Raw genomic sequence first — 7450 nt, 5'->3', positions numbered from 1 at the left:
AGCCATCTATACCAATGACACACAAGAATAAAGTGGACGGGAAAAAGCCTGAGTTATTAAAGTGACACTTGCTTGGCTCCAGTATAAGGTACTCTATATACACTGGAAGTTAGTGGAGATCCTGTCAGCATGATTAAGTCATTTGTAAGTGGACAGAGAAATACAGCTATATAATTCTCTATTTTTCATCTCCTTGAGCTGTTTCCTCCCACAGCGGTGATATCACCAGCACAAAGCCCTTCAGGCAGATTTTCATCTTGACCAGAACAATGCTCCCTGAGCTTGTTGCTGACCCCTTGTTCCAGTCTCCTCTGAGCTACAGGGTTGGGTTTTTTACTAGTCAATATAGATTATGTTCACTGTTTCACACCTCTCAGCTTTATGAATTATTTTCTTTAAAAATAACTCTAGCAGGTATGTCAGCTGTGACTTTTTCTGTATGATAGTACAAAAAATGTCTTGCATGAGCTGATACTTTGCCAATCATTTTGTGGCCTCCAGGCCCGAGTCACTCTGTGTTCACCACAGTGTAAAGGGAATACCACTGAATTCACTACTGATGAGCACAAGGGTAAAACCAGCACCTTTGGAAATAGAAAAAGGTCTTAAACTACCTTTTTGAAAGGTGATAAGTGATTTGGGGAATAAAATTTGAGAATGAATGAAATGCAACTTAAAGGAGTCACGGTATGACAAAGCACAAAAGGCCAAGTGTGGATTTATTTGGTGGACTAATGAAATATTAGCCTGTCCATCATTTAAGTTATCCAGTGAAGGATGTGGTACTACATCAGAGAGATACTGGAGAATATGACTGCAAAATCCCCTTGCTGTTCCTGGATGTTAGCACTACAGAGCCCCCACCTCTGCTCCTTTTCCATCAGTGGAACTCCTGCTGACCTTGACAGGAGCAGGTTTGTACTTTGGCAAGAGCTGCTCTGAACTGTTTGAGTCTAATTTACCTTCTTTATTCTATTGCATTGGAAGGCAATTAAGTACTTAAAGATCTAGATAAAACTATACTTACTTACCAGCATAATAAAAATGATTGATAGATCGATAGATAGACAGATAGATAAATTAATTAGGACCTAGTAGCCAGAGGAGTTGTGGAGAGTTGTGCAGGCTGGAAGAGATCAGTTTAAGTGTTAAACACACAAGATAGAAGGATGAAGTATAGTAGCAGTTTATTGGAAAAAACATATTGTGATAAACAAGAACAGTGAGCAGAAAGGTGGATGAATGTCTTGAAGCAAGTGCACAAACACACATTTAAAAATTAGAGTTAAGCCACATGTTTTTCTGAGGCTCTGAAATGTGGGATCTATAAAGAAGGCACAGGACTAGGACAGAACTTGCAGTTCCCTTCAGTGTCTGGAGGTTTTGCATCTCAAAGCAAAGAACACCCACACAGCCGGTGGCATGGGCACATATAACTGACAGCCCCTGCAGAGAATGCCTTCAAATTTATTGTGCAGCAAGGTAAGGTCTTTGCATCGGGTGGTGTGTGGGCCATGACTGCATGATCATGGTGCCATAATGCACCTTCCAAGTAACCTCAGCAACCTGTCTGGTCGTCTTTGCTACTGAGGGAACACAAAAGGAGTTGGTGAAGGGAAGAGTGTGAGAGTTAATGGGATGACAGAAGACTCCCTTGGCATACCTCATAAGTTTGTTCCTCCTCTGGAAGCTCTTAGCTGCCAGAATGAATATTAAGATTACCCATCTGAGACAGCCTGAGACCTACCTGAGGCAGTAATGTGTTTTTTCTGCTGTATAGGGTGGAGGGATGGCAGAAGGACTAGGAGTCTGATTGCATCAAGTTATTTCTACCTTTAGAAACCTGTATTTTGCACTAACAAGTTACTGGGCAAAACACAGAAATAAGGATCAAACTGTTTCTTAAACATCTTTAAACACATAGTCATTAGTATCTGTCTTTCTTCTGTCTTTTATCACTGTTTAAATGATGCTTTCAGATCTCAAGGTATAGAATATATTTTTAAACAAACTGCAAGTTTGCTCCTCATTATATCTTTATACAATATACAGTAACCTTATTGCTTGAAAATTGCCCTATTAAAATACAATGAATAACCTGAGTAACCTCTGTGTGAACCCTGATCCTTATTATCTTGCATTTGCAGTTGCTCCAGCGTACTTCTCCTATCATCTCTGTGACTAACAGCCATTTCCTTTGAAACCTGCCTAGTTGCTTCTCCTTTATTCCAGCAGAAAATGCATCTGTCCCCTACCATTTGCACAAAGAGTGTGGAGCTGCTGTCTGTGTGCTGCCTGTGCTGTGACTGAGGGATAAGTGTGGTCCTCCCTACTCTGGCCTCTGTTTCAGGAGTTGCTATCTCTAGTCCCATGACCTTTCTCAGCTCCACAGCTGGGAAGTGGAGAATGTGTCAGAGTGTTCTCTGAGGTGCTGGCAAAGGAACTCACTAATTTTACACCACCAGCACCTCCCCCGTAATGCTAGAAAATTGTTTCAAGAAAAAAACATTGCCAGAAGAGCTTTTGAAGTAAAAGACAGGCAGAATCTTATCCATCCATCAAGGTGGTTTGGAGGGGTCATTTCTTAGTAAGCTAACACTCTCTGTGTAAACATGTCTTTGCTTCAACAGTTTTACCCCTCTTTTCTTCTACCCTTATACCCCTTTTCTGCCTGAATCTTTGTTCTAGGACATCTATACAGAATCTTTCCACCTTTTCTCCCTGGAATATTTAAACTGATGTCCACTGGCCTACTATTATATGTCACTATTTATCATGAGGAGTACCTTTCCTCCTGTATCTCTTGATTGAAAGAACGAAAAATAGTTGGAATGAGAAGTGTGGAGGCCCAGAGCAACAGGGGAAGTCAAGTTGATTCCACTGTTTCAAAACACAGGAAAAGAGTTGTGCCAAGTCACAGTAAGACTGTTATTTTGATGGGTATTGGTGGAGCACAACGTACTGATGTTAATAGGTGGAAACAAACCCCATCTTACAAAGCTCATTTTGCTTTAAGCAGGAGCTGAGGAATTGGCCCCTTCTCTCTATGCAGCTTTCATGAGTCTGGAATTGGCACAGCCTCAAGCTCCACTTCTAGTCCCATAACAAGATTTTGAAAGCAGCATAGCCTTTTGGTTTTTCATCGTCAAGGAGACTGGGCCATTTCAAGACCCATTCCATAATAAATTACTACTAACTGCCAGCTGTTAACAAACTCAACATTGTCTCCATTCTGTATAAACAGCTGTGTTACAAGAACGAAAGAAAAAGGGAGAGAGGAAAGGGCTTGTTACAGCCCCATGGTGCCAGTGAACTTTGCATGCTCTGATTTGTGAAGAATTCAGTGATTGTGTTTGAATGGAACATGAAAGTATTGGAATAGGAAAGTGAGCAAGCATTAGATGACCCTTAATATTATGATATGATTTCTTGCAGCACAGCAGATCTTGGGCACCAAGCTATGCAGAAAAAACTCCTTGCATCCCCAAAGTACATATAGACTGTGGCAGAGTGCACTGCTCACTGGAATAACTCATTTGTCCTTTTGGTACTGAGTTTACAAGCTTGATAATGAAGCCTCTGGGAACAGTATCAATACAATCAATATACACAGTACTACTGAAACTTTGCAGCAACAATCCATCAACATACTAGAGAGAAAAAAGGTTCACTAAGTTGCCTGTATACTTCAGTAACTCAGAATTGCTCAGCTCTAATGCAACATTTGGTTGCCAGGTCAAACTGGTAATAGTCATTGTGACAAAATACATTTACATATGTGCATCAGTGAACAAATTTAATGATGCTGGATAGCACAGTAATAAGAAGTTGTGCAAAATGTTTTGCTGGAGACTACAATGAAATGGGCTAGGGATAAAGTATGAAAAAATAAGTATTGAAATTGGGCTTTGAAAAAGGGGTTTGAGAATACAGACCTCTTTTGTGCCACTAGAAATGTACTCTGCTGGCAAATCCAGAAACAAAGCAAAGCATTTTGAGGCACCATCAAGGGTTTGTTAAAATATGGCTGGACACTGAAGCAAAGCCAATTTACACAGTACCAGTTGGCAAGCACAGGGGTGTTTATTCTGCTTGATAAGCATCTCCTTAGTAACTCTCTGAGTCAATAAATTGGGTTGATGAGCAGCATGTGGGGGAAAAAACTTGAGTGCGATAATAGTAGAAGGTAGAGAATGTTAACCAAATGGTAGGGACAGTAAATTAAAAGCAAGGCTGCAGAGGTTACTTTTTGCATGGGGATTCAGGGTAAATACATGAAAAGAGTAACAAGGGGTATGCAAGGGAAGATACTGGGCCAAATTAGCCTGCAGCTCATAATCATGCTTATTTGCCTCTGCTTGCTCAACTTAGATACCGCATCGATTTTCCCTATTTGACAGTCCTTTATTTGAATTGCTATTGACTGAGTGCCAATAACTGTGCGTGGTACATAAGAGAAAATGAGGTCTTTGTTCAGGTGGCATACATCTGACCCATAGACAAGCTAACATTTGCAATTGTAGCTTAAAGTACTTCTTTACATCCTAAGGCTAGTTTGGTTCCTCTCACCTAACAACTGCTGTATTTGATGCCATTTACCAAGGGAGAGGTAAGAGAAAGATTAATCAGTGGAAATTCCCATTCCTGAGATGAAATTGCATAGGAATCCCTAACGCTACCAGGCCAGGCCTTCATCACTGATCACAGATCTATAAAAACGTTGATTCTTGTTATGTATCTCCCCTTTTCCAGCCCTTAACTTTTAGGCTAGCCTCTCTGGGGAAATTTCAGATGAGGTAACACTGCCTGAAATGATCAGCAATAGTAATAGCATAGAGAATGGAATTTTAAATCCTGGCCATATATTTAATAATCTCCATTGCTGTCTAAGGGAACCAAGCCTATTTAAAATCAAAAGCAGAAGGCCTAATGCGTAAGATGAATAGCCTATGAGGTCACAAAGAATCGTTATGATTATCTAGTCCGACCTTTTGAATAACTCAGATCCTGCAGTTTTACCTAATCATCCCTACACTAAACCCATAACTTTTGATTACACTATGACAGATATTTCAGCAGCACATCCAGAACAGATTTAAAGATTTAAAGTGACAGAGAATCAATTATATCATTGCTAGGTTGTTCCTGTGGTCAATTCCTAATTCTGATTCACAAAAAATGTTGACAGAATCATTCTCCCAAAGTGCTCTCTGATGAAATCAAAGCACTTCACAAAACACTGTAGAGTGGTGTGGGTTTGCTGTAGGTAAAAAAGAGCTTCAGGGAGGCACATTTAAAGTCTTCATGTTTTGAAATGGCTTCCCTAGAAATTCTATTATCATATTATACTGTAATTAAGTGAAATAAAAGCATTCAAACTTCTTGATTTTTCCTTAAGTAAGAAATTTTAGGCTTCATTCAGACAAAATACAGGAATATATAAAACCCAGATATTTCATATTCTAGTTTTTCAAGCCATTTTATTAATTACCCTGAAAATTAAACTATCTTAAAATCCAGGTTGAACTTGAGCTGTGATGTGACTTCAGCACTAGACAAAGGATTTTTTTTTTTTTTATATAGTAACATGCCTGATGACCAGCTACTACAAATTCCTTTATTTCTCTTTTGTGAACAAGTCAATTTTTCTACTTTCTCCTCAAAAGCAGGATAGATTGATGTTCTCAACTCTCACCATAAAGTGGGTTTTGTACACTTTTAATCCTAATGGTGGCTTTTCAAAATTTCTTTCTGTTTTTTAGCATCCCTTCTAAACATGTGATTACATTCTTACAACAACCACTGAATTACTGGCACTTTTCCTTTCAGCGTACAGTCACCGCCACAAATTTCTAATAAGCCTTTTAGTCCTCTTCAGTAATGTATTAAGATTTATGTGATCAAACTTAGGGAGCATTGCATCTCATCCTAAAGATGCCTAAAATACAGTGGATGAATCATGCCCTAAAAATGCTGACTTCTTTTCATTGACTACCAGTGGAGTCTTGATGACAGCTCAAATGCAGACATCAGCACTGTAGATATTGAAAGGTAGGAGGAATTAATTCCCCTGCAAGAAACCAACAGTCTGAATCAGTTATTGGCTTGGAGACATGCAGTTTCTAAATCTTTTTTGTATTGTACTCACAACAGTTTTCTTGCCTTTGTATAAATGGAAAACGTAGTCCAAGGTGAAAATGCTGACTCATTTACCTATGAGTTTCTATCACTGATTTAAAATATTTTTGTTCTATGTTCAGCACTGTTTATACAGTCATTCAGGCTAAACAGAGGTTAAATAGTGAAATTAGTATGGGAATTATATTTTAAATTCAAGTCTCACCAAAAAAGGAAAAGCAATGGCAGGAGGGTAAGTTTATGTATCACTGCAAATTGTAAAGACACCTTTAAGTTGCACCTCAACAGTGAATGGGCATAACAATGTCCTTGTCTTACTGTTCCTGCTGCTTCCCACTACCACAGTATTTCACTTCCTACATGTGGACACAGTATTTCTGCTTCACAGAAAAGACAGACTCATTTCCCTGAACTCATAAGACTTTAAAGCTTTGTCCTTAAAAGGTGTTTTATCCACTCCACACCAAAAGGTCTCTCTAACAAGGCAGTCGGTAAGCATCCAGGCTGGATGATGACTCAGGAAATTTGTGATTTGTTCTTGTAGAATCATTGCATAGTTTGGGTTGAAAGGGACCTTAAAGATCACCTAGTTCCATCCCCCCTGCCGTGGGCAGGGACACCTTCCACTAGACCAGGTTGCTCAAACTCCCATCCAACCTGGTCTTGAACACTTCCAGGGATGGGGCAGCCACAGCTTCTCTGGGCAACCTGTTCCCGTCTCACCACCCTCATTGTAAAAGAATGTCTTCCTTATGTTCAATTTAAATCTACACTCTTTAAGTTTAAAACCATTGCCTCTTGTCCTGTCACTACAGGCCTTAGTAAAAAGTCTTTCTCCTTTAGCTCCCTTTAAGTATTGAAAGGCCACAATAAGGTCTCCCCGGAGCCTTCTCTTCTCCAGGCTGAACAACTCCAACTCCCTCAGCCTTTTCTCATATGACAGATGTTCCAGTCCTGATCATTTTTGTGGCCCTCCTCTGGACTTTCTCCAACAGGTCCATGTCTTTCCTGTGCTGAGGACCCCAGAGCTGAACACAGTACTCCATGTGGGGTCTTACCAGAGCAGAGTAGAGGGGGAGAATCACCTCACTCGACCTGCTGGTGTCTGTTCTTTTTTATGCAGCCCAGATGCAATTGGCTTTCTGGGCTGTAAGTGCACTTTGCCCACTCATGTCCAATATTTCATTCACCTGTATACCCAAGCCCTTCTCTGCAGGGCTCCTCTCAATCCATTTCTCCCTGAGTCTGTATTGATACCGTGAAATGTCCTGATCTAGGTGCAGGACCTTGCACTTGGCCTTGTAGGACTTCA

This window comes from Falco cherrug, chromosome 5 (assembly GCF_023634085.1).
Source record: "Falco cherrug isolate bFalChe1 chromosome 5, bFalChe1.pri, whole genome shotgun sequence".
In the NCBI taxonomy this organism is placed as follows: domain Eukaryota; kingdom Metazoa; phylum Chordata; class Aves; order Falconiformes; family Falconidae; genus Falco; species Falco cherrug.
The sequence above is the reverse complement of the archived record's forward strand: the minus strand, read 5'-3'. Positions refer to the sequence as shown.